Source organism: Tiliqua scincoides, chromosome 2 (assembly GCF_035046505.1).
Source record: "Tiliqua scincoides isolate rTilSci1 chromosome 2, rTilSci1.hap2, whole genome shotgun sequence".
NCBI lineage: Eukaryota > Metazoa > Chordata > Lepidosauria > Squamata > Scincidae > Tiliqua > Tiliqua scincoides.
The window spans coordinates 128,819,542-128,846,874 of NC_089822.1; the positions used below are offsets into that span (position 1 = coordinate 128,819,542).

The 27,333-nt window shown below is 46.6% G+C and overlaps 1 pseudogene; it reads right to left on the minus strand.

Annotated features, from left to right (window-relative positions):
• Positions 1-6,652: 6,652 nt before the first annotated feature.
• On the minus strand, positions 6,653-6,772 carry LOC136642394 (5S ribosomal RNA; annotated as a pseudogene).
• Positions 6,773-27,333: the final 20,561 nt, after the last annotated feature.

Sequence of the window (27,333 nt, forward strand, 5' to 3'; positions counted from 1 at the left end):
GACATGAACCACAGATCTGAAGCCAGGATGTTTCCTTGTGGTTTGGAGAAACATTACATTGAACAAGAACATTTGCAATATCATTCACCGCTTGCCCTTTGTACAGCCGACAAGAACACAATGACTTCAAGAGCGCAGAATCCACCTGCAACATCAGAGCAGATCAACACCAGAGCAGCCCTGTTCAGAAGTAAGTAGGTTCAAAGGAGAGGTGTGAGTGAAGTAAATCCAGCAGGCTGTGGCAAGGAGGGAGCAGATCTGAGGCAGAAGGGGGCGATTCAAATAGGTGATGAGGTTTTTATTAGCAAACAATGCTAATAGAGGCTGCCAAATAATCCTCAATCCCAGCATTGACTTCAAATTGGCCTGCAAATATACACAGGAATGTTGATTACACCACCAGTAGGGCATCATGTTCCTAGATATGGCATTTATATGGTGCTTACCACTGCAACCAGAATCAAACAAAAAACTCAAGCATTAATGCACACTTCTGCAATGCTCATCATCCTCAGCACTAGCTTCTTACTAGCCTATATTCAAAAAAGCCAGTACAAATAATAAATACAATTTACAATACTGTTACTAGTAGTTTTAGCTGTACTAGCACAAAGCATGAATTACATAGGCCTACAAAATTGAGGGTCAGAAGTTTTTCCCAAACTTTATGGCGGTTTGATATGAATTTGGGGTGCCGATTCCAAAAATGGCATCCATTTTGCCCTATCATGTCTAGTTTTGGAGACACAGCATAGCCTCATTGGTGAATGGTTCAAGCAGCTTCCTCATGAGGAAGTCATGGTGTAGGCTTCCTCATGAGGAGGCTGCTTGAACCATTCACTAATGAGGCTATGCTGTGTCTCCAAAACTAGACGTGATAGGGCAAAACAGATGCCATTTTTGGAATCAGCACCCCAAATATACCCAGGAATTGGTGTAACGTTTAAGGAAGCAAATGTGTGTTGGCCTGTGTTATTTGTCATCAACAAATGTCTAATCTATTGTTACAGCTTCTGTCTGACTGTGGTTTTTCATGCTGCATAGCCATGATAGTACAAGAATGGAAACTTACAACCCAATTCTAGCTAAACTCCCCATCAATGTAATCGCTCCAACAGAGCACATGCTGAATCCTGAGAGGGCAATCCTAGAGGTCTCCTCTAGGTAAGGGAATATTAATTCTCTTACCTCAAGGTAAGCCTCCACTTTCCCAATAGGTCTACTCAGACCTGTATTTGGTAGGCACAACTCCAAATGAAACCAGGGAGGTGGATCAAGACCAGGAAGTGAGGTAGGATATCAGCAGAGCTGCTGTTACTAATAAGCACCCCTTACCGCCCTGGACACACACCCCTTTCTTTCCTGATCCCTGCCCCTTTCTTACCCTTCCCAGTCTTATTCCACCCACTGCCCATCCCCTGCACCAACTTACAAGTGCCAGAGCATCCTGGAAGGCCACTGTTTTGTGGCCACCACAGCTTGTCATTTTCAGCAGTGGTCTGGGTTGTTCATGACAGTGCATCACATTTCACAGTGCTGGAAAGGCCACTGCACTGCCAGAGCATGGGTTCAAACAGCACAGCAGCTTGTTAAGATTGGGCCCTAAGTATATGTGTGTGAGTTTAGCATGCAGAAGATCAAAAAGAACATAAGAAAAGCCCTGCTAGATCAGACTAATTGCAGCCCAATCCTATCCAACAGTCCAGCTCTGATGCAGCCAAGGTAAGGGAACGGACATTCCCTTGCCTTGAGGAGGCCTCCATGACTGCCCCCCACTGCAGGATGCAGTACAAACTCCATTGGCACAATTACGTCAGCACTGGAAAGTCGGTTAGGATTGGACTGTAAAGACCCACATCGTATCTCCACAGTGCACTAAGCATGTTGTAAATTTGACTGCACATAAGACCAACAAGGAAAGATGGAAGGCTGATTTGTGGGGCAATGGTGAGTCTGCCCCAAGGACCAAAATTGCCAGCCCTTTTCTGCTGGATGGGGTGTGATGCTTTCCAGGAGCTGCATCACAAGCCTGGCAAGACCTGGTGCTTCTCCTGGTTAAAAGTAAGGTATGAAAGGTGGAAAGAGGGCTTAAAAGCAAGCCCAGGAGCAAGGCTGTTGCCTTAGCTGGCTTGAGGGAGGAGAGCAGGGCAAGAGAGCCAGAATTGTTCTCCCGGGGAGGGGGGGTGGGAGAGAGATGTTGCAAGGTGGTCCACAAGTATGGCTGTCCAGTCTGTGCTGGCACAGCATCTTCAGTTGCACTCTGGGACAGAAGCAGGGGAGAAAGGGAGGAGAAGACAAGGGAGCAGGGGTGACTCATCCTGGGTGCCAGCTTGACATAGTGGTCCTTGGCTTGTGATTGGAATGGGGGTAGGTTAATGCATCACCAGCAGGTTAATGAAGAACAGACTGACAGCAAGGCAGAATGAAGAACCAGAAACAAAAGCATGTAGCATCCCATAATCCAACTTTTTATACCTTTTTCTCCCATAAGAATCACCAGGGTCTTTTGTGGGGTGAGCTCCTCAAGAAACCTTCTGTTGTGACCAGATGGCCTTTGATGGTTTTTCCTCCATCCTAAAGAAGTGCTGTAATTGTTGTAGCACCTGGCAGAGGGCACTGCAGCTAGCTCAGTTGGCCAGGTGGTCCATTAGCTTGTCTTCCTGATTGAGTTTGGCCACGGAGTTTGCATGGACAGCTATGGCTGGAGATCCTTCTTTTGTGTTGCTAGCAAACTGTTTTTCCCAAATCAGGAAGATCTTGAGAGGTGGCTTTTGTTCCCAGTGTCAACCGTGAAGTAACAGATCCACAGTCTTGTAGGAGTGCCTGCAGTTTGTTTCTGCTTATGTTCTGGTTGTGTATTTTTAGTTTTGGTGCCCTCTCCTCAGAAGGAAACCAAACCCACGAAACAGCTGTTCCAGTATTGTTTATCTCAGGGCAACGGGGAGTGCACAACGGTGTCATTTACTTATTGGATTTTGCACAAATGCTGAATTATAGATTGAAATACTGCCTCTCTAGGAAAGAACAGTCTCTTGGCTGAATGGAGATGCAGCCATGAGGAGACAGCATTTTTTATGATGGTCAGTTGGAGGAGGGGGAGAAGTATAGAACATATACCAGTGTTGGTCACTGAATGAAACCACACACAGCCCAGTTTAAAGACAGCAACAATCCCATGCTTCCAAATCCTTCCTTAAATACTTTTGGCTGTGACTATCTATTGCAACAGACAATGACGAGGCACATTTTGATCCAACCCAGGATTCCTTGAAGGTGCAGCTTGTTAAACCACCAAAGTATTACTAGCGCCTGCTGCCCATAGAAGTAAATCCAGACTGAGGTCTTGGTTTATTAGCTGCTAAAATTATTGAGGATTACTATGGCTATGATAGCATCTGCAGTAACCACCATGCAGGGCTCCATTTTAGTAGACAGTTTAAAACACCTAATAAATGGCATACAGTTTACAGGATTTCCTTCACCCATCAATTAAACAAAGTCATCATTCTACAGAAGCAATGGAGGGAGACCCCCCTCCCCACCTCAGCACCTGCTTTAAAAGGGATGGTTAGATTCTCCTTACATCTTTAGAGATTCACAGAAGGCATTTCATTGAAACGAGTGTTAAATCTTTTTAAACGGTTTGTTGTTAAATTGTTAAATCTAAAGCAAAATGGTTATTGGATTGGATTGGGGCAGGAGGTCTGGCTCAGTTGGTAGAGCTGCCACCTTGTATGCCTGAAGATCTGAGGCTGCCAGTTTGAAACAACCGGAAGTACCCGAGAACTGGCGACACGCTGATATACTGATGAGCTGACCCTCGGTGGCAGAGAGGAGTTGCCGTCAAGTGGAGCGTGGGAGGCGAAGGGCCAGAGAGAGGCCAGACCAGGAAGGAGTCCAGCTGAAACGAGGAGTTCTATGAAAGACTCGAACTATTCAATCGCAAAAATCCCTACAGCCTGCCTATGTAAACAGCCTTGGATTAAAGTCCGAGGAGAAATCTGACGACCAAAGAAAGGCGGTATATAAATACCTGTACAAATAAATAAATAAAATTGGATGGCTGGAAGAGGAAGAGGGTCAGTTTGGGAAACAGGGCTGATGTGATGTGGTCCAAGAGATCCTTCTGAGAAAAAATGGCCACGTGTGTGTCCCTTGGAGATATGGACCTCAATCCCAAGAACTTATATGTCCCTAGTCCCTAGTTTTTGTGACTTGTGCCAGTAAATCAGTAACTCTACTTTGTTTCTATTTTTGCATATTGGGGATAGCTTCCTGAAATAGTGTTAATGTGAGTTTCTAGAAATGGCATTCTCCCCAGGTTCTTCTCCTGAAGTTCAGTCTCTGAATGGGAGAGAAGATGCGTCTTCTCTTCATTGCACATGCATGCAACTATTTCTAAACATAAATGCACTGAGCACCATTCCTCTCCTTCCGTTATTTTATTTTACCATGATTTTTAAAGTTACGATTCACTGATTTTTCATTCATTTTATTTTTTCCATTGCATGTATTTCGTTATTTAAATATACACATGCACATATAGAAATGCTAAAAATAACAGATGGATACATAACTTGATACAGTATAATATACTGCTCCCATTTGTCATCAAAATTACCACACGTTTGTCTTTTTCATTCACAAATCTATCGTTAATTTAACCGCAGTAGATAAATCCTATACTGTACTTTATCAATGCATTCTTTCACATCTGGCACCATAGCTGGTCTCTAAGGTTTTGTGTTTTGTTCTTATTTTAACTGGTGTTTTGGTTTCTTTCTGACCATTTTCCTTTTTAAATGAAATAACGTGTAAATCTTACTTATAACAGCAACTCCCAGCAAGGGAACAATTTGTTGCAGACATTGCAAGTACCATATGCCCTGGGACACAATGTTGTATGGCAGAATGGGTAAAAAAAAAGGGCTGCCACTATGTCAAATGCCACTAGAGGTGATTGGGGCCAGCACATCAGGCCCACCCCATGCTCATCCAGACATACACAGAGGCGTGGCCACCCAAGAGGCTAGACAGGGCTTGGGTTGCAGAAAAGGAACCCTTTAAACCCTGGCCTTTCGCTGGCGGGGGAGGGGGGGCAGAAACAGAACAGTAACAAAGCTTCACACTTTTTTTCAGTGAAAATCTAATTTGCCAGCCCCAACACCTGACAGACAATTTTTCAAGGGGAAGGCACCATGATGGGCCAGAAAGTTCAAAAGAGGTGCCCTTAAGGTGGGTGCAAGAGCAAGAAGAGAGATTCCCTTGGTGACAGAATCAGGTTCCCAGACTAGCAGCGTAGCTAGAGGCTGCAGCGCCTGGAGCAGTGACGTTATGACCTCGCATGACGTCAATGTCGCTTCTCGGTTCCCCCTCTCCCAAGAACGTAACTTCCGGTTCTCCTCTCCCAAGGAGGCACTAGCAGTGGTGGCCTTGCAGTTCAGCTGCCCTTCTCTGGATCACCTTCTTGTGTTTCAGGGGGCTCGCGATCTGGCACCACCCCCTTCCCCATCCTTTTGAGGCTCAGTGAGATCCTCCACTTGTTCAACTTTAATAGAAACTGCTCAGTGGTGCCCCCTGTCAAGTGGCACCCAGGGCATATGCCCTACTTTGCCATACCTGAGATACACCATTGCCCCAGGTTCCTCTTCTCTCCTTTTTCCATTTCCTAATTTGTGCTTCCCTATTATGACTTTTTTGACCACTGTAAACACCAAGGCCTTGTAGTACTGTAAACACCAAGGCCTGTAGCCTTGGTCCAAAGGTAGGACCCCATGAGGAGTTATCGCACAAAGAAAAGACTGCTGGTACCAGCTGCCTAAATCACCACTGCCCACCACCTAGTGATCAAATCAGCTGATTCATGTTTGATGTTTTTACTTTCCAAAGTGTTCCTTTATCCTCCCTTTGCATAAGTCTCACCCAGTCTCACAACGATAGGTGTGCATATATTTTAACACCTACAGGGGTTTGTGCATTTGTGTGTGTGTGTGTGTGTGTGTGTTCCTTTTCATGAATCTAAAATAAGCACTTGTGCTTGGAAAGTTTATGCCCCAATAAATATGCTTGTCTTTAATTTATATGTCTCTTTGGGCACATCTAGAGTAGTAATTTACGGGTTTTATCTCAGTTTAACTGTCATAACTTCCTCCAAGGAATTCTGGGAACAGTCATTTGGGTAGGATGTTGAGAATTCTTTACTTCCTTGTCACAGAAGCATCATGTCTAGGATTTCCTGGAGAATGACTACTGAACTAGTACTGAACCTGTTTAACTCTATGGTGTAGCTATGTCTTGGAGGGGGGGAAGGGGGGACGACAAAAGACATCTCTACATTGGCACTTGGATGTCAATTTTCTCCAGCAATTTTAGTGCTTTTATGGGTGTCAGATCCAGTTGAATAAGCTTCCTTGAAATCCATACATGAACAGTGCTGATTGCTGCAAGAATAGCACAGCCACCATTGGACCTGCTCACTTGGTTGGCCATGTGGAATGCCTTCCTTCTACCCTGGGACAGAACCTGAGACTGACCACTGAGGCACTGGTCAGGGCCCACACCCATCAGATCACCACCCGGCCAGGCTCACCCTGGAACTCTCAGGGCTGAGGCAAATGGTTGGCAACCTTCAGTCTCAAAAGACTATGGTATAAGCCTTTAGCACCCGGTATTCCCAGGCGGTCTCCCATCCAAGTACTAACCAGGCCTGACCCTGCTTAGCTTCCGAGATCAGACGAGATCAGGCATTTGCAGGGCTGGAGGCACCTAATGTGCCATGAGGGGCAGGCAAGGGATGCTTTGGGAGCCCCAGTGCAGGGCATTGCCCCAGCTCCTTTATGCCACCTGCTCCCACCAATCACAGACACCTTTATTCGTGCTACTTTCCAGCTCACTTCCTAATTCAGTCATTTAAGATACTGACATCTCTGGAAAAGGAACATCACCGAGGTACGATAGAGCAGTTGTCCCACACCCATGCACTGTCACTGCCTATGTTTCATGCCATGTGTGATGGTGCCTTAAGAGCACTTATGTGTAGGAGGCAATGGAAACAGCTCCTTATTTTTCCTACCCAGATCAGGTGGTGAAAAAGGAAGCCATTTCAGCAGTCTTTAAGGGGTGGGGAGACAAAATTGGGGATAGGCTACACTGATTAACAGTAATGCTGCTTCTGACAATCATAGTTTGGGTTGTCATTTTGTTTTCCCAGAAGCCCCCAGGAGTAATGACAAACACAAGCAGCAGTGAAAAAGAAAAGGTTAACTAGAGCAGAAAGTTCTCAGGTGAGCTAACTTCAGGCTCAGCAATACTGAACAGCTATATTATAAACCACAGGGGTGAACCCATGGACTAGGTGTGCATCCCAAATGCACAAATTCTCTTGCTTAAAAGAATAGGGTTTGTCTCCCTATTTGACCTGACACTGCTATGTTTGAGAGCTTGAAAAAGTAACCTAAGCACAAAAAATACTCTTAAAATATCCTGGACTGGGTTTGTTTGTTTCCCGTTTAATTTTGAATATATCCCAGAGTGAATGATTGAAATCTCTCCCCCCCCCCCCCCCGAAAAAAACCTTGAAGTTGCTTCCCTGCTCTGAAAGTGCTCTACCATGCCCCTCGATGCCAAGGGTTGTCAGACATATAAATGTCTGATTAGTTTATTCTCACTTACCTAGTGCCAGCTTTCTCAAAGGCAGGCTTATCTGCCTGGGAGAGGCCCCAGGCAATTGCCCCATGTTGTTTCTCATTTGTAGGAGATTACTATCATTTTTCACTGTTCTACTTATACAGAGATAAATCACTTTCATCAGATACAACAGGTGAATTTATTCCCACACACTGAAGGAAGGTGCATCTCCTGGCTAAAGTTCTGCATTTGGAAAAGGGTTGAAGTTTCTTTGTTGTTAATCCACGGATTTGTTCATTTTCCCCAAGAGATGCATAAGGCTAGATCTGGGCACGTTTCCCAAAAAAAAATGAAATGTGTGCAACCACACTGTATACCACAACAGTGAAGCTGATTCCCAGCTGTAATATATTTGGGTATATTCCTTCCATTCCACCTGAGCAGGAACTAAGGAACAATCAAGCAATGTGTCTGGCTTTGCATAATGTGATCTTTTGATTCACACTGAGGTCAGCATGTGAGATGACCACAAGCAGTTGGGAAGCCTACTCCTGCTTTCCGAACCATTCAGGCCAAGGTGGTAAACTTTCATGCTAATTGCATTTCAGACAGTGCCTCTCATTTGGAGGAAGCTTCTTCAGAAGTAAAGCGGGCACCCTGAAGGAAAAGTGGACTGTGACCTCAGAGCAGATTCATTTTTACATCCTGCACTTCCTCCAAGGTGCTCTGGGCTGTAAATATGTGGTGTCCTTTTTAAAAAAAGGAAAGTGAAATAGATAGATAAATCCTAGCTCACGATCTACTATAATCTACAATTTGGATATTTGGAGTCCAAACAGGGCTTCCCCAGGCTTGTGTTTCTGCAGAAGTGCGCGTGGGAACCAAGTGCCTCGGGAACAAAGTGCCAGGGTAAGGCACCACATCTGTTTAGCATCTGTGCATAAGTTTAGCATCTGTGCGAGTTCAGCAGCAGGCCGAGGAAGCCAGGGCACCAGATACCACCCTTCTCTTCCCTTGAGGTGCAGCAAACCAGTGTAGGGTTTTTAAGCACCCCTAAACGGAGGGGGGGGGGGGAATGCAGACAGCCAGCAGCAGGGTGGGGGCTATCCAGTGTTTTGCATCAAGTGCAACATTTATGACTATATGCCTCTGGGACATAAGTCATGTGTGTGTCCTCGGTGCAAGGAGCTCCAGGGACTCAGGGAACGCGTCTGCTCCCTTGAAGCCTTGGTGGCCAACTTGGAGAAGGAGAGGCAGGCAGAGAAGGACCATGGGGAGACTTCCAGGGATGATCAGTCTTCGTCTCACCCTCAGGCGTGCAGCTCCCCATCTGCCCGGGTGGGAAGTCTTGGGGCTGGAGGACATCATCCTGGAAAGGAGGAAAACAATCCCCTAGGGAGGACCCCTTCTTCAGGGGATGGACCCATATCTGAATGCACTCAGAATACTCCTCAGAGGGAGGGGGGTCAGGGGCTTCTTGTAGTGGGGGATTTGATTATTAGAAACATAGTTAGGGGAGTTTGTGACGGATGTGAGGACCGCATGGCAACTTGCCTGCCTGGTGCGAAGTTTGCAGATACTGGTAGATAGTGCTGGGGAGGAGGTAGCAGTTGTGGTGCATGTTGGCACCAACGACGTGGGCAAGTGTAGCCAGGAGGTCCTGGAGGCCAAATTTAGGCTATTAGGTAGCCTGCTGAAAGCCAGGACCCCAAAGGCAGCGTTCTCAGTGTTGGAGTTTGGTGCAACTCCGTCTGCTGTCCAGAAGTGGCAGGATACTGTCCTGAAAAGGTTAAGCCATGGCCCAGTGACCCTACACTTTACCTGTCCCCTTTGGATGACCTATGTGGGGGTGTGGAACAGACCCTATATCCTTCCCTTCCCTCTGAGCACGCCCTTCTCTTCCTCACTGAACACTGACCTGACAAGATGGGTCACAGCAGGGCTCTGCTGGTGACGCCATCTTGACCACATGGCACACGCAGGATGAGGCAGCTTTATGGCCTTGTTATCTTAAGTTAGTGTAACCTCTGATCCTAATCAGATGCTGTAACATATGCTTCTATGGAACCATGAGTAAATGACTTTCTTTTGCAACTTCAACCAGCCATTGTCGTTTGTCTTTCTTGATTAGCAGTCAGCCAGGTGTGGGAGCTTCCCTGGGGTTGATTCCCAGCAAGGGGGGGGGGTCTGCTTCTGAAGCTACTCTGCTTCCCCCCTAAAGAGGAAACCAATTTTTTAAGATTCCTCCAACACTCGGATGTGCTGCCTGTTCCATGCACAGGACCAGCTGGGCAGGCAGAGATCAGGGGTCTCAATGTGTGGATGAGACGGTGGTGTAGGGAGGAGGGGTTTAGATTCATTAGGCACTGGGGGTTTGGGGACAAGCGGGGCCTGTACAAGAGGGACGGGCTTCACTTGAAGGATGGATGGAACCAGACTGGAATGGAACCAGACTGGAATGGAACCAGACTGGAATGGAACCAGAATGGAACCAGACTGCTGCCACATAACATTAAAAAGGTGGCAGAGCAGCTTTTAAACTGACCCCTGGGGGAAAGCTGACAGGAGCTGTGGGGCATCCAGTTCGGGACTCCTTATCCCTATGGGACAAGGACGGGGAGGTTAGAGAACAACATGGTAAGGACAGTACAATGAGAGGTTGCAGGGATAAAGGAGCTAATAAGCAGCCCATACTGGGGCATTCCATGTTCAAATGTTTTTATACAAAAGCCCTAAGTCTCTGAGCAAAGATGGGAGAACTGGAATGCTTGGTGACCAGGGAAAACTTTGATATAGTGGACATAACGGAAACTGGGTGGAATGTGGAGAATCAGTGGGATACCGCAATCCCAGGCAGAACTCTACAGAAGGGACAGGGAGGGGCGTGTTGGAGGTGAGGTGGCCATTTATGTTAAGGAAGGGATAGAATCCAGTAGAGATTGAAGGCAGGTCCGACTCCACCATAGAATCTCTGTGGGTTAAATTACCAGGCCTGGGGAGTGATGTAATACTGGGGGCATACTATAATTCTCCAGACTAGAAACTGGAAGGGGACCTTGACATGAGGAAACAGATGGAGGGACAGGGTTGTAATAATGGGGGACTTTAATTATCCTCATATAGACTGGGTCAATTTGTGTTCTGGTCACAAAAGAGAGACCGGATTCCTTGGCATGCTAAATGACTGTGACTTAGAGCAGCTAGTCATGGAGCCCACCAAAGGACAGGTGACTCTGGATTTAATATTGTGCAGTACTCAGGACCTGGTTAGAGATGTAAATGTTACTGAGCCATTGGGGAACAGTAACCATGCTGCAATCTGCTTTGACATGCATGTCGGGGGAAGAGTACCAGGTAAGTCTGTCACAAAATCCCTTAACTCCAACAAGCGGACTTCCCTCAAATGAGGAGGCTGGTTAGAAGGAGGTTGAAAGGGAAGGTAAAAAGAGTCCAATCTCTCCAGAGTGCATGGAGGCTGCTTAAAACAACAGTAATAAAGGCCCAGCAGAGGTGTATACCGCAAAGAAAGAAGGGTTCCACTAAATCCAGGAGGGCGCCCACATGGCTAACCAGCCAAGTTAGAGAGGCTGTGAAGGGCAAGGAAGCTTCCTTCCATAAATGGAAGTCTTGCCCTAATGAGGAGAATAAAAAGGAACATAAACTGTGGCAAAAGAAATGTAAGAAGGTGATACGGGAGACCAAGAAAGACTATGAGGAACGCATGGCCAGCAACATTCAGGGGAATAATGAAAGCAAATATGTTAGAAGCAGGAAACCTGCCGGAGAAGCAGTTGGCCCTCTGGATGGTGAGGGAGGGAAAATAAAAGGAGACTTAGAGATGGCAGAGAAATTAAATGAGTTCTTTGCATCTGTCTTCACAGCAGAAGACCTTGGGCAGATACCACTGCCTGAACAGCCCCTCCTGACCAAGGAATTAAGTCGAATAGAGGTTAAAAGAGAAGATATTCAGACCTAATTGATAAATTAAAGATCAATAAGTTACTGGGCCTTGATGGCATCCACCCAAGAGTTATTAAGGAATTGAAGAATAAAGTTGCTGATCTCTTGACTAAAACATGCAACTTGTCCCTCAAAATGGCCACGGTGCCAGAGGATTGGAGGTTAGCAAATGTCACACTGATCTTTAAAAAGGGAAAGAAGGGGGACCCGGGAAACTATAGGCTGGTTAGCCTAACATCTATACCGGTAAGATGGTGGAATGCCTCATCAAAGATAGAATTTCAAATCACATAGACGAACAAGCCTTGCTGGGGGAGAATCAGCAAGGCTTCTGTAAGGGTAAGTCTTGCTTCACGAACCTTTTAGAATTCTTTGAAAAGATCAACAGGCATGTGGATGTGGGAGATCCAGTGGACATTATATATCTAGACTTTCAGAAGGCGTTTGACATGGTCCCTCACCAAAGGCTACTGAAAAAACTCCACAGTCAGGGAATTAGAGGACAGGTCCTCTCCTGGACTGAGAACTGGTTGAAGACCAGGAAACAAAGAATAAGTGTCAATGGGAAAATTTCACAATGGAGAGAGGTGAAAAGCGGTGCGCCCCAAGGATCTGTCCTGGGACCGGTGCTCTTCAATCTCTTCATAAATGACCTGGAGACAGTGTTGAGCAGTGAGGTGGCTAAGATTGCAGACAACGCTAAACTTTTATGGGTGGTGAAGACCAGAAGTGATTGTGAGGAGCTCCAGAAGGATCTCTCCAAACTGGCAGACTGGGCAGCAAAATGGCAGATGTGTTTCAATGTAAGTAAGTGTAAAGTCATGCACATTGGGGCAAAAAATCAAAACTTTACATATAGGCTGATGGGTTCTGAGCTGTCTGTGACAGATCAGGAGAGAGATCTTGGGGTGGTGGTGGACAGGTTGATGAAAGTGTCGATCCAAAGTACGGCAGCATGAAGAAGGCCAATTCTATGCTTGGGATCATTAGAAAAGGTATTGAGAACAAAACGGCTAATATTATAATGGCGTTGTACAAATCGATGGTAAGGCCACACCTGGAGTATTGCATCTAGTTCTGGTCGCCACATCTCAGAAAGGACATAGTGGAAATGGAAAAGGTGCAAAAGAGAGCAACTAAGATGATTGCTGGGCTGGGGCACCTTCCTTATGAGGAAAGGCTGCAGCTTTGGGCCTCTTCAGCCTAGAAAAGAGATGCCTGAGGGGGACATGATTGAGACATACAAAATTATGCACAGGAAGGATAGAGCGGATAGAGAGATGCTCTTTTCCCTCTCACACAACACCAGAACCAGGAGACATCCACTAAAGTTGAGCGTTGGGAGAGTTAGGACAAACAAAAGAAAATATTTCTTTACTCAGCGTGTGGTTGGTCTGTGGAACTCCTTCCCACAGGATGTGGTGACGGTATCTGGCCTGAATGCCTTTAAAAGGGGATTGGACAAGTTTCTGGAGGAAAAATCCATTATGGGTTACAATCCGTGTATGTGCAACATCCTGATTTTAGAAATGGGCTATGCCAGATGCAAGGGAGGGCACCAGGATGCAGGCCTCTTGTTATCAGGTGTGCTCCCTGGGGCATCTGGTGGGTCAATGTGAGATACAGGAAGCTGGATCAGATGGGCCTATGGCCTGATCCAGCGGGGCTGTTCTTATGTGTTTGAATGCCATCTTTCCCATTTGTTTCAGCTTTACTTACTTTGGCACAGCAGCAGGGGTACAAACCCACCTTCTCCAATCTGGATACTTCTAATTATTTCAGATGAAGTGTGTTTGTGTATTTTTCTAAAGTAGTATACCCCATCTGCTTACCACAGAAAACAGATACACACGTGACATTGTCGCCCTTAGTCCCAAGTGTGCTCTTCTTTAGTTCTCCAGCTCCAAGGCAGGAATGATCATACACAGAGGCATAATGTACTGCCCTGCCTTCTGGCATTGTGATATCACATGACACTGTGACATCAATTCTGGGTTCTCCCAGGAAGAGTGGGCACTCACTGTGGTAGCTTCATGTACCTGTTCCGTCTCTTGTGGAGGCTCCCCTTTGAAGGAGAGGAATGGGGACGCAAAGCTCTCCCGCCTCCTCCGTAACTAAGATGAAGCCTGAGGGGCCGTCGTGTGCCCCTCTTTGTGTAGTGCCCAGGACAAAGCGCTCCTCACGCTTCATCCTAGTTACACCTCTGGTCACATTTGATACACAGAGAGAAGCAGTTGCTACTCCTGGTGCATGGGATTCTTGAGTAGCAGAGAGGCTGTATGAGGCAAGGAAGGGAACTCAGATCCTCTTTAGCAGCCCAGCTCTGAGCCTTTTAAGTTGAAGAAGCTTTTATGAAGGCTATCACTGCTGACATCTTCAGAGCCTGACTCACCAGGAACGACATCTTCCAAGAACTATGAATTGTGTTTCTTGAAGGGAACAGAGTGAAGGGTAACACCCATGAAGAAACATACCCTTGTTGAAGGGAATGCAACCCCTTTGCCAAGACATGTTGAAAGAGGATAGGAAAGTTACAAAGCAGGAACATGCAGAGGGGAAGATACAAGGTGGAGACCTTCCCTAAGGGCTCTTTCATGCAGATTTCTGGCAGCATACAGAGACCTGCCAAAGCTGAAACGAATGACTTCTCTAGAGATTGTGGATGAAGCACAAGTGGATTGCAAGGTCAGATTGAAAGACTACATTGTGCGGAGGAGGAGGTAGCGGAAAAGGTGAGTGAAGTGCCATTCTGCCACTAGGCTAAGTCACTCTGAAACCGCACACCAGGATGCACTTGTACTTTGTGAGCCCCCCCCCCACCCAAAAAATGAAATAACAAATGGCTCCTATTAGTTTGTGTGCCCTCTGACAGAGGAGGCTGTTCACTACCGCTCCACATGACTCTTTGGCCATACCTCCTTTCAGCTGGGAGGGGGGTAAGGCTTCTGCAAGCTTCAGTTCTGATTGAAGCATTCAATCCATCACAAGACAGGGATACAACAAAATGACTTCTAGATCTCATTTTGTATTAAAATGGAGGAACTTTTTTCCTCTCTCCTCCCCTCCTGGCCTGGTGAACTCAAAACCTTGTTCACTCTTTTGTTGGTCCTAATAAAGTTATGACCCTATCATGGTTATAGAATTGTCATAACTCAAACATATTCTGCAATACTTACCTTGAAGCGTGCTTATCTGGAGGGAATACAGGGTGTTATGCAGGATTGACAGAGACCACTGAAACCAATGTAAGTTCAAGGCTTTTATTGTGAGGAACGGAACCTGAACCAAATAAAAACACCTTTGTTCCAAATTCCCCGACTGAGTGAGGACCTGAGGCAGGCCACTAGGCAGGCAGGAGGTGGCAGGACTTGAGGCAAAAGCTGGATGTTTGTTCCCTGGTCTTCAGAGGCTCTCCCGGAGGCTCTTGCTGCAGCTCTCTCCTCAGCTCTCAGGTTTTAGCTCTGCTCTGCAACTTGGTCTCTCCCAGCTCACTCCTTCCTGCAGCTCCTTCTCTGGTCAGCTTCCCTGGTGGTCCCCTTCCTCTACAGAGCTCACTCTCCAAGGCTCCTCACAGCAGCTCTTCCCTGGTGGTCTCTCTCCTCCTTGCTTGTGCAGCCCCTTTTATAGGCCTCTGCATACAGCAGCCTCTACCTTCCCTCCACTGGTAATGCAGCCTCCTCTCCTGCAGCAGTTTTCCCTCTGGTCCTCCTCAGACAAACTCAAGTTTTACACACATAACAAGGGGAAGCCATGGCCCAGTATTTTGACAACCAAGAAAGAATTAACTTTGCCACTGCCTGGATTTTGTCATAGGCTTTAAAATGAAAAGGGTATTGCACTAAAAAAAGTAATTGTCCTGTAGTATGTTACCATAATTTAACAGTTGAACATTCATTTCACCAGTATGTGGAATGGCACATAAAATGATGTCCAAAGAAGTTTTGCATGTGCATGTACATGTACCAGATGCAAGTTGTGTACATCTATTGCCCAAGGGCAGGTCACTTGTCTGGGGCCAGCAGCAGGTAACAATAGTCACATGACATAGTATCATCATTACCTTGTGGCTGTCGAGGCAAAGTGGAAGGAGGTGAGAACAGGGCCCAAGAGAGGGGAATAAAGGGGGTAATTTGTATTTGGATTCAGGGTCAAAAAGGGAGCCCGGGAGCCAAAGGAAGGGGCCCAGAAATTTCCTGGGATCTTACATTTTCCAATCTCACCCAGACTCGCTTCCCACAAGGGACGCTGGGGGCTGCCACAAACCATAAGCATCAGGCTGAAGAAAGCATGCGTACATGACACCCCTTAACACAGTGACAAATCTGGGAGGAAACTGACCTGCTACATTAGCTCTTTGGTGTGTAGATCCACTTGCCATGAAGGAGTGTAGAGGAGCTCAGGGACACAGCTGCGGGACTACAACTGCTGCAGAACTATGTTTTGGTTCACACAGGACACTTTCCATTCTTGTGTGAACCTAAATATGATGATGCTCATTTTCCACAATGATTGTTTTCAAAGATTTTAGGGAGACTTAAGAGTGTGTTTGGTTTCCTTACTACCATGTCTAGTTGCTGATGCTACACAGGTAGGTCAACTAATCAGGAAGCCTTGTAAACCTGGGCTCCAAACACTTTTCTGGCTGTCACCACCATCCCCTGCCCTTTTGTGCCCCCTCCCTGCTCCTGTTCTGCCAATCCCTGGCATCACTCTCTCTCCGTTTTCTTGTACTCCACCCCATGAGAGAGGACCCAAAAGAAACTTTGTACCCGCTAATAAAATTCCTCTCAGAGGCCCTGGGTGAGAGGCAATGGTGTTTTTGGATAGGAGCATGTTAAATTACACCATCTCTTTTGCCAGCACTACTAGGACTGGATTGGGGTGTGAGAGAGCTAAGGCTCCTAAGTCACACTCTACCCCGATACCCCCCCACCCATTTCTTGGCCCCTACCACAGTGGCATTCTGCCAACATCATAGTTATGAGGTCATACTGTTATACTCTAGTGATATGCTGCTGTAGGGTCCCCAATGCTGACATATCTTTGTGATCTGCTAGCAGAGGAATCTTAGGGTCAAACCAGCCATGACGTGTATTATTTACAGGGTCCTGTTTGAGTGAATAACTGTCTGGTTCTCATGTTACATAGTCCCCAACTCTTCTGTTTTCTCATGTGTGATTTAACTCCTTCTGTGTTCCCTGCTGTTTGACTGAATAAATCATGGCTTTCCTCCAGCAAGACCATGGCATTCCTGAGCACCTCTATATGCAATTCAATAGCCTCCAAGGTTAAATGTTAACTGATAGCTGATAGCAGAAGCGACTTGCAGGATTGGGGGGGGGAAGCGAACCCACATTAAATGTCATGACTGATTTGACCCTTTCAGCACAATCCTATGCATGTCTACACAGAAGTATTATTATTAAGCATTAATAATAATAATAATCGTAATAATAATAATAATAATCGTAATAATAATAATAATACATCTACTGTTGTAGATGTACAAGGTAGTTCTACAAGGGTAGTACAAGATCTACAAGGGTAGTTCACAAGGTGGTTTACAAATTAAAATAAATCCATAAATAGTACCATTAAATCAGTAAGGCTTGCTTCAAGGAAAGTGCGTATAGTAGTGATTCCCAAACTTACTGGGGTCACACCCCCTCTGCAGCATCTTCTTCCTAAAATCTTGCACAATCCAAGATGGTAACACCCAAATCTCACAAAATCTTGTGTGATCCAAGATGGTGGTACCTGAGAAAGCAGGTAGGAGAGGCCACTGGGGGCGTCCTGCTGCATCCACATGAGTGAGCCATGGCACACCAGGGTGCTGCAATGCACATGTTGGGAACTTCTGGTATAGAAGATTGTAGCATAATCCAGCTTGTGCGTCACCCAAACACGTTTGGACAACACAGCACATTTTATGGCTGCTGTAAAAGGCAATGTGCCAGAGATCATAGCCAGGCTGTCACAGCAATGGTGAACAGCCAGGTTCCACTGCAGGAATCCCAGTACTGGTACACTGGTATGGAGAGCAGGCAATGGGTGGCAGTGGGTGACATGCAGCAGAGAAGACTGAGGCAGGGGTAGGGATGTGTCAAGGGTGGAAAGGCGGAGTTATTGGTGGTAGCAGCTCCACTAATATTGTATCCCCCTTCCCAGCTTTGATCCACCAACCCAGGCCCACTCGGATTTGTGCCAACAAAAGTTGGTTCATGTCCAAGTAGACCCATCAGGGCAGTAAATCCTTACCCCAGGGCAAGGGAACAAACGTCAGTTTACCCGTAGGAGACCACTAGGATTGCCTCCCACTAATGCAGCAGTATCAACTGGCGGGGAGGGGAGGGGGAAAGAATTTGATAGGATTGGGCTGTTAGTATCTTATCAAGCAGCTTGCATAAGTGACTATACTATAGTGACTATAGGACTGAATTGCATTGTATTATCAGAGATTTAACTTCCTAGAAATATCTTGTCCATATGTGCACAAAATAGGCTGTGAGGGTTGCTTGTTTATTCTTAAAGGCACAATCTCCTCAAAAGGCAAAAACAGAAATATAGTCCGTTTTCTTTATATGTAAATTCGCTATCTGTGAATTTGCTTATCTGCGAGGGGCAGAATTGCCACCACGGAGCGGATCACAGTTGCAGGGCTTACCGCCAGGCTCCTGCCAGAGCTGGCTCTGCTCCGGCTGGCACTGAGTCAGCGTGCAGTGGGCACCCAGGTTCCGCAGCCTGGTGGTCTCTGTGACTGCCGGGTGGCAGAACTGGAGATGGGGGCGTGGTTGGGAGCGTGGGGAGGCGTTCCGGGGAGGGGGAGGTGTGGCCAGGGGCATGGGGGAGGCATATCAGGGGAAGGGGGAGAGGCAGGTCCATGGAGCCGAGCTTCGCAGGATCCAAGGCGCTCAGGTAGGGCTGCGCACCCTACACGAGTGCTTTCACTTTAGCGGCGACCAAACAGTTGCCGCTAAAGTGAGTAGTCCCATTGCGGGACTGCTTCCCTTACTCGGGGGAAGAGGACGAATGTCCCCTTCTCCTGAGGAGCCTCCTGCGGTAGTGCAGGAGGCGCTGGATCTGGCGGGAGCCCTCCGTGGAGCTGCCAGATCCTGCAGCTCCGGGCAGCTCCGGATTGGGCTGTAAGTCTCCTTATCTGTGACTCTGTTCTCCTTATCCACTAATACTGTGCTGGTACCACATCAAACGGGCATTGGTATTGCCCATAGAGAATTGACAGACACATTTGCATCCACTTTCAGATTTGCCTCACCATCTTGGGCACTGTCTCATGGCCTCCAGTTGAACCTTCACAACCCTGGTGATGATGAGAGGCTGATGATGAGAGGTCTCTGGAAGGTTACCTAAGGACTGCTGTGGGTCTGGGGCAAGCCAAGAAAAGGAGCCAATTGAGGAGGAGGAGTGAAGCAACCCCATCCCCACTGCTGATCTCTGTGGTCTTGTTGTTGGGTCAGCAACCTTCAAAGAGTTGAGGGATAGCCAGCATGGAAAAGGAAGCATCAGGTGTTGGAGACATTGATGAGCTCTCACTATCACCCATCCTCATATACTTCAAGTTAAGATTCAGATTATAATGTTCTTAGAGTGTATGGTGAAAAGGGTCCCCTGGAACCTAACTCTTATTTTCCCCATAGGCTCAATGATTCAGTATTCCCTAATTTGGTATCCTCTAGGTTTTCCAGGAACCTAACCCTAGCAGATAACAAGAACTGACTGTAGTGTTTTATCAAGGACAAGCACCAGAAAGGAGATACAGCTGGAGGATATACAATCTACCACCCTAAAAGATAGAGCTACCACAGATCCAGAAGTGGTAGAACTACTGTAGTCCCAAGGTTGAACTCCTTGACTTGGAGATAGGTCCCCCTTTCAATCATCCTTGATTTTTTTTTTTAGAAAGGTAACTATATGAGTTATTTAAAAAAAAACAGAATCTCTACAGAAGTAATTTCAGAAAAGTTCTCCTCTCCACAAACGGAGTGACAAAATTAGTTTTCAGTGTGGATTGCCAGAATTGACAAACAGCCTTGAAGGCACTGTGGTAATAGAAGCCATGAGAAAAATGGGAGAGACTTTTCATTATTTCTTATTCCTAGAAGGTAATTTCAAGAGAAGATTGAAAATAATTCAGTAAGGTTAAAGATTTGGATAATTACTTTTGGGGGCTGCTCATAAAAAAAATTTCTTTGTTTTCAGCAAAGAAATGTAACTTGGTAGAAGGAGGTACAGTCAGAAATGCAGAGGTTCCATTCCACCAGTCAGTGCATTTTACTTCGTTCAGCCCAATCCTATCCAAATTCCAGCACCGATCCAGCCATAGTGCAACCCTGAGGTCAGGGAACAAACGTTCCCTTATCTTGAGTAGGCCCCATGAGTGCCCCCCTCCACAGGATGAAGCACGCATCCTGACACAGCAACACGGCTGGCATGGCTGCATCCTGGAACAACATCCCAGTGCTGGAAAGTTGCATGGGATTGGGCTGTTTGTCTCACACGCACGCAGCGTACACGTCTGCCCTAGGAAACCCCTGCACCAAAGACCCTCAAAATCTGGATCCAGAAAGCTCCCATCTCCTGAGGATATCACTCGGGTGCTGGTGTGCTCTCTGGGGCATTTGGTGGGCCGATGTGAGATACAGGAAGCTGGACTAGATGGGCCTATGGCCTGATCTAGTGGGGCTGTTCTTATGTTCTTAGGGTGGGCTAATTTGTCATATCCCTGCTATGTAACCCCTGCTAATTGGGTAAGAGGCACTTTTTCAAGTGGGTGCTCCTTTTTTAGCAGGGGGAGAGTAACTGGCCCACCTCACCCCAGCACTGTCTGTTCTAGTGGCTGTCTGCTGGTGTTCTTTTTGCATCTTTTTAGATTGTGAGCCCTTTTGGGACAGGGAGCCATTTAGTTATTTGATTTTTCTCTGTAAACCGCTTTGTGAACTTTTAGTTGAAAAGCGGTATATAAATACTGTTAATAATAATAATAATAATAATAATAATAATAATAATAATAATATCCCCCTCCCCCCGAGGAAAGAAAGAAGAAATATGTAGGCTGAATTATGGAGGTGGTATAAGGGGAGGAGCCATGGCAGCAGTTAAGACTTTTCTTCTCCTTGTGTGAGCTGGACTGTCATTTACTTGTAAGTTGACCCTTCCTACTCATCCATCAAAACAGTCTGGGATTAGCTGGCTTCCTTTTCCAAAACTAGGCTGAAATTTTTTGTGGTATACTTGTGATGGAAATTTAGTGGATCCCCCCCCCCCCCAATATCTATCCCAGTTGTTGAATGAGTGCATTAGTTAATTATTCACAGTTTGGAGGTACAGTGTGGGACAGAAATTAAGAATAGGATTGGTGTGCTGCCTTAGACTGGTCAAAGGGGGCCCAGACCAATCCAGAGGCTCCTCAGGATGGGGGTGCTGGCCAGGACCTCTTTGAGCAACTACTCTCAGGTCAACTTCAAAGGCATCTTGACTAAGGAGAAGGTGACGCAATTCTGACCCTCCTTGCTTCTTACAAGGGTTGATGTGGACAAGCTGGGGTTGTCAGCAAACCATCAACAGGATGGAGAAGAAACAATTGCTGATTGTTTCCTCCAGGGTAGGAGGCTGCACTAAACAGAGGTGGAGTGTGAGGAAACTGAGGATCTGCTGTAGGGTGGTTATGTTTAATGTTCATAATGTTCATAATTGAATCCAAACTGTTTGGCAGGTGCAGCTCAACATGAAAGGGTTTTAAAAGCTGCACCTGCCAAAATTCTTTCTTCTATATACAATGGTTAAAGGTACAGACATTGTGTCCTCCACTGTATCTGGTCACCCCACATCCAACACCTTCACAACCCAATCCTATCCACACTTTCCTGAGAGTAAGCCACATTGACTCTAATGGGACTTACTTCTGAGTAGACATACATAGGATTGGGCTGTCAGTAAAGCCCAGATGAGTCTGGTGCAATGGGTTCACAGATAAATATTCCAGTTCCTCGCCTCCAGTTAATTACCAAGTGCAGCTGTAATTTTGGTCCCACAGGAGGTTAGAAAAAAAATGTCATTGGTTCTACTTTGGGGCTTACCATTTCCCCCAAGAAGTAGATAGGCAGCAGGCTTGGATAACAGGTAGGCATCCAGACATACTGCCACTTCAAACAACATCATTAGCTCCTGCTTGGAGCCCTTAAAGCGCCCTTCATGGCATTCAGAAGAACTCAGGCATCTGTTTCTCTCACTGGCTACATTTTGGGCACCATACTATTGCTTTCCTGCCTCTACCCAAGCAGGTGGAGTGCAGCATATATAGCAGTGGCCACCAGCTATCATGATTCATTTAAGCTTCTAGTCATCACTGCCCATTAATGAAGCATCTTGAGCTATTAACCAAGGCTTAGCCAAAAAGGTAATCAAATGGGCATGAAATCATCTTTTGTGGGGCTGTCTGAGCTTGAGTTTCATCTTAAGGCAAGAAATAAGAAATGAAAAATGAAAAAGTAATCCACCTTTCCTAAAACAGAGCTCCATTCAGCATAAAAACCCATCTCCCTACATTGCTAAAAGAACTCCAATAAATAAAATCATTTTAGACTAGTGTGATACCCATGCTTCACTATGGGCGCAATCCTAACCCCTTATGTCAGTGCTTTTCAACACTGACATAAGGGCAATGCAGCTCTGAGGTAAAGGAACAGACATTCCCTTACTTTGAGGAGGCCTCTGTGAGTGCCCCCCAAATGCAGGATGCGGCACACGTCCCATTGGCACTGCTATAGCAGTGCTGGAAAGCACTGACATAAAGGGTTAGGATTGCACCCTATGGTACGTAACCACTTTAAATCCATTTTGAAGCCAATAAACTTTGATTGCAATGAACTGAAATTTAGCACAACTACCCTATGTCAGGCAACACCCTGTAATTATTGAAAGTCTTGGTTCCATTGAACCTATTTTTGTTTAATAAATTGCTATTTTTCTTTTTTGAATTGGTTTTGTGCTATAATAGCATAGCACCTGGGCTTCGCAAGGTATTCACAAGAGTAAAGGAAAACAAATTATGAAAAAGTGTATGTAGTTTGAATAAAGCATAGCATGTTGATGCAGAAAAATGAAGTGAAATTCAAAATATAACATTTGATGAAGAAATAACAAAGAGAAGAATGCAGTTAAAAAATCGTGAAAAATACCTACAACCTTCAGAAAAATACCTACAACCATCAGTCTGCACCACTGAGTCCACAGACCTGCACTCCATTTCTGCCCCTTTGAACAACTTAAGTAGAGTATCATTAATGACTGGAGCCTTGTCATTCTTGGGGGTCAGAATGGCACAGTCACACAGCCACTCTATGGACTTATCTTTGATATGGGCAATGTCAGGGTATATCCTAGTTGTGAAATCTGCTGGGGTCCCTAATTCTCCTCTCACTGGCACACAGGGAGAAGCAGAGCAAGAGCTGGCATAGCACAAGTTCTCAGGAGAAAAGCTTGTCAAAATCTTGGGGTAACAGAACTTTGCGTTGAGCCAGAAATGCACTGCATTTTACTGTTTAGAGAAAACACTAAAATGACTGTTATTTTCCTGTTACTACCCCTTACTCTGCCAACTTAAAAAGAGTTAAGCTAAAAGGTCCGACCTGACCTCAGTTACCGTGTAGGCCACAGGCCTTCTCAGGCAGTAGCACAGGAGAAAAAGTCAGCCAGGCCTAAGTAACAGGAAGGGTTCTATAATTCACCCCCGAATTTAGATTTGCCCCTTTAGGGGTTGATTAGGGCGAAATCCTGAATTATGCTTTTAAGCTTTTGTATGGGTAAACTTTGTAAGCAAAAACCAACTTGATATCTCATTGAGCCTACAGAGACGGACCTGCCCTCACTGCGCCCAGGGGCAGGTTCGCAACATGCCGCCACCCCATCATGCCGTCATCCTCCCTTCCCGGGATACTTACGGAACCTCTCACGATGTATGTCCTGACTCCAAAAGCCTTCTGAGACTTCTCGCGCTGTTTTAAACAATACTTCTGGTTTCCTGATGAAACCAGACGTATTGCTTAAGGCTGCGAGAGAAGCCTCAGAAGCCTCCTCACACACTGCTGAGCGCCACAAGGGGGCTTCATCTGCCTACTGGCTCTGGTGGGCAGGTGGGCAGTGTGGCAGGCGGAGGCGGAGGTGGCAGTGGAGGGGGTGCAGTGAGCGCGGTGCTCAGGGCATTTCCTCCCCAGGTCCACCACTGTGGGTCTAAGATATATTGAGGAATCCATGAAAACACATTTTACCCCTTTTCACCCCCCTAGGGTTCAAATTTCAAAAAATGCCTTCTTAGTGGGTGGTTATGTCATGGAAGGAATATACTCCACTAATTTCATGTTACTAGGTCCAGGGGTTTGGGCTGGGCATTGATGAGTCAGTCAGGACATTCATTTATATATAGAGATGTTATCTCTTTCCTAGCATATAAATGCATTCCCAGATATATCGAATCATCTAGTCTTCCTTCAGTTAATTCTTAGGCATACACCATCCTCCTCCCTCCCTCTCTCTCTCTCTCTCCCTCTCTCTCTCTCTCTCTCTCTCTCACACACACACACACACACACACACACACACAAAAGGAGGGGTAAGGGACAGAGAATCTCTCCCATTCACTTTCTTGCCACTGCAATATCAGACCACCTGTTTTTGCCTTCACTCCAAGAATGATGCACTGTGGTTTACATTTTAAAACAGCAAAACAAGAGGTGAGAAAACCTTTACTCTATAATCAAATGCAAAAGGAAGAATGAATAGGACAAAGGCGCCACTGTGTGCATCGACAACAAAGACATGACAAGAGACAGATGTCTGTGGAGCAATCAGCACTTAGTAAATCACTGGTGCTTCTTCTTCAGGAGCAGCAGAACAGGAGAGGCAGGTGCAGCAGGTGAGGAGAGAGTCATTTGGAATGTGCCTCATGAACAAGCACCAGAATGAAAGCTGCTTCTCAAGCACAAGAATACAGAATGCCAGATAGACCTCAGGCTGAGCAACAGCAATCGCAGACAGATAGTCCAAGGCAGAACAGAAGTCTAAAGCAGCCATGATTTTACAGGTTGAGTTAGGGCCCAATCCTACCCAACTTTCCAACACTGATGTAGCTATGCCAATGGGGTGTGTGCTCGACCCTCCAGTGGGGGGGGGGGCTTTCACAGAGGCCTCCTCAGTAAAGGAACATTTGTTGCCTTACCTTGGGGCTGCATTGTGGCTGCATCAGCATTGGAAAGTTGGTTAGGATTGGGCCCTTAGTAATTGAAATAAATGGGATATACTTCTGAGTAGACATAGGGTTGCACTTCCCTCTCTGACTCTACCCAGCTCCGCTACAGAAGTGCAGGAGGCAGCAGGGGGTGAGCAGTGGGTGGAACAGTGTGGGGGAGTGTTGAGGGCAGGAAGGGATGGTTATTGGTAGTGGCAGCTCTGCCAATATCCTATCCACCTCCCTGGGTCCACCTGGAGTTGCACCAGGCAGAAGAGCTAGTGCTGGTCCAAGTAGACCTCTCAGAGAAGTGGAGGCTTACCCCAAGGTAACAGAACCTTGAAGAGGCTTCCAAGACTGCCCTCCCCCTACAGGATACCACACACACCCCGTTGGCACTGCTGCAGCAGCACTGAAAGGTTGGGTAGGGCTGGGCTTCTCAGTACAGTGGGTCTTTAAGAGCACATCAGGTTGCAATTTTTGGCAAAAAAAAAATGGCACAGAAGTTATGAGTTAAATACTCTTGACCTCTGTGCTGCTTGCCTGCCCAATCTGAGCCACAGCCCCTATCCACAAGTCAAAGTAAGGATTTCACAACACACAAAGTAGTAAACATAACGTGTGCTTTGCGTCACAGGCATCGGGAGCAGGGATAGTGGGCATGGAGTCAGTTCTTGCTCAGGCATTTTCCAGATGCACAGAGGAGAACAAGTGAATGGGACTGACGCTATAGAAAATTAGATGTCAAGGAGAAGAGTTCTTCCAGGCAACTGAGCAGGGAATATTTTTTTGAACTCGAAAATGTACACTCATGCGAGTCTCAACCTGCAGTCTTCCAATACAGGTGTCTTCAGAGAGTACAAGGCCTCAGTCTGGGCCACCTATTATATCATGCTGATACTGGCTTCAAGCCTGCCAGCTCCACTCCATGAAGTGCTCCCACGTTGCATTGTCCTGGGATCATTCACAGTTAGGACCGAGATGCAATGACTGTCTGCTTCTGGCTGTTGCCTTTCTCTGTGAGTAAGGGCTCCTTGCTCATGACAGGTGATGGGCTCATCCCACACAGAAGCTGCAGCAGGTTTGCATGCTTAAACCAAACATGATCAGTGGCAGCCATGAAACAGTCCCCTAGTTTGAATTGGTGACCATCACTGTGGGCAATCTGGGAGTGCCTGTCCTTACCAGAAACTGTTGGGAAGTAACAGTGAAGGTGGGACAGGAGTGTTTCAGTCTAAATATTCACACACACCCCTGTAAAACAGCTGCTGTCGGTAAAGTTAACCATCTAGTCAGCAACTGGGCCCTTTTATCAGGGCTGGCCCATCCATGAGGCCAACTGAGACAGTTGCCTCAGGCAGCTGCTTGGAGGAGGTGCCCTCTGCCCACCTACTTGCCTTCACTGCTGCTCCTCATTCCTGGATTGGAAAGGAAGAGGGAGCAAAGAGGAAATGTGGCGAATAGTGCTGAGCTAGAAGACTGGAGAGCGGGAGGAGCAGAGGCTGGTACATCACTGGGTAAGGTATGTTGCCTCAGACGTCAGGATGTTTGCGTCCAGCCCTGACTTGAATGGTGCTGACTGAGGGCCCAATCCTATCCCATTTTCTAGTGCCTGTGCAGCTGTGCCAGTGGGGCATACACTGCATCCTTTCGTGGGGAGGCAGTGACAGATGGCTCCTCAAAGTATGGGAACGTTTGTTTCCTTACCTTGGCTCTGCATTGCGGTTGCACCAGTGCTGGAAAGTTGGATAGGGTTGGTCCTTGAGGCATCCCTGCCACCTCTTCCTTATGCCGTCTGGTAAGGACAGGAATTCCCCTCCCTTTCAGCAGTGAGTGGCTATTCGCCAGTTGCTACTGCTAATGAAAAAATGCCCTCTGCTTATGAGGATTGGGTCAGATTGCCAGCTTACAATGTGCTACTTGCCTTCTTCAATTTATATTCTATTTTATCAGTTAGTATTCCAGTCACATATTTACCCTTCCTGCGTTGGCTTGGTCATATCGTGAGAATGGATGATGGCTGGATCCCAAAGGATCTCCTCTATGGAGAACTCGTGCAAGGAAAGCGCCCTACAGGTAGCCCACAGCTGCGATACAAGGACATCTGCAAGAGGGATCTGAAGGCCTTAAGAGTGGACCTCAACAAGTGGGAAACCCTGGCCTCTGAGCGGCCCGCTTGGAGGCAGGCTGTGCAGCATGGCCTTTCCCAGTTTGAAGAGACACTTGGCCAACAGTCTGAGGCAAAGAGGCAAAGAAGGAAGGCCCATAGCCAGGGAGACAGACCAGGGACAGACTGCACTTGCTCCCAGTGTGGAAGGGATTGTCACTCCCGAATCGGCCTTTTCAGTCACACTAGACGCTGTTCCAGAACCACCATTCAGAGCACGATACCGTAGTCTTTCGAGACTGAAGGTTGCCAATGACAATTTACCCTTCCACTTCTGATACTTGACCATTGCTCACAAAGCCTCTTTCCTGTTCTCCAAATTCATCCCTGTATCAGTTTAG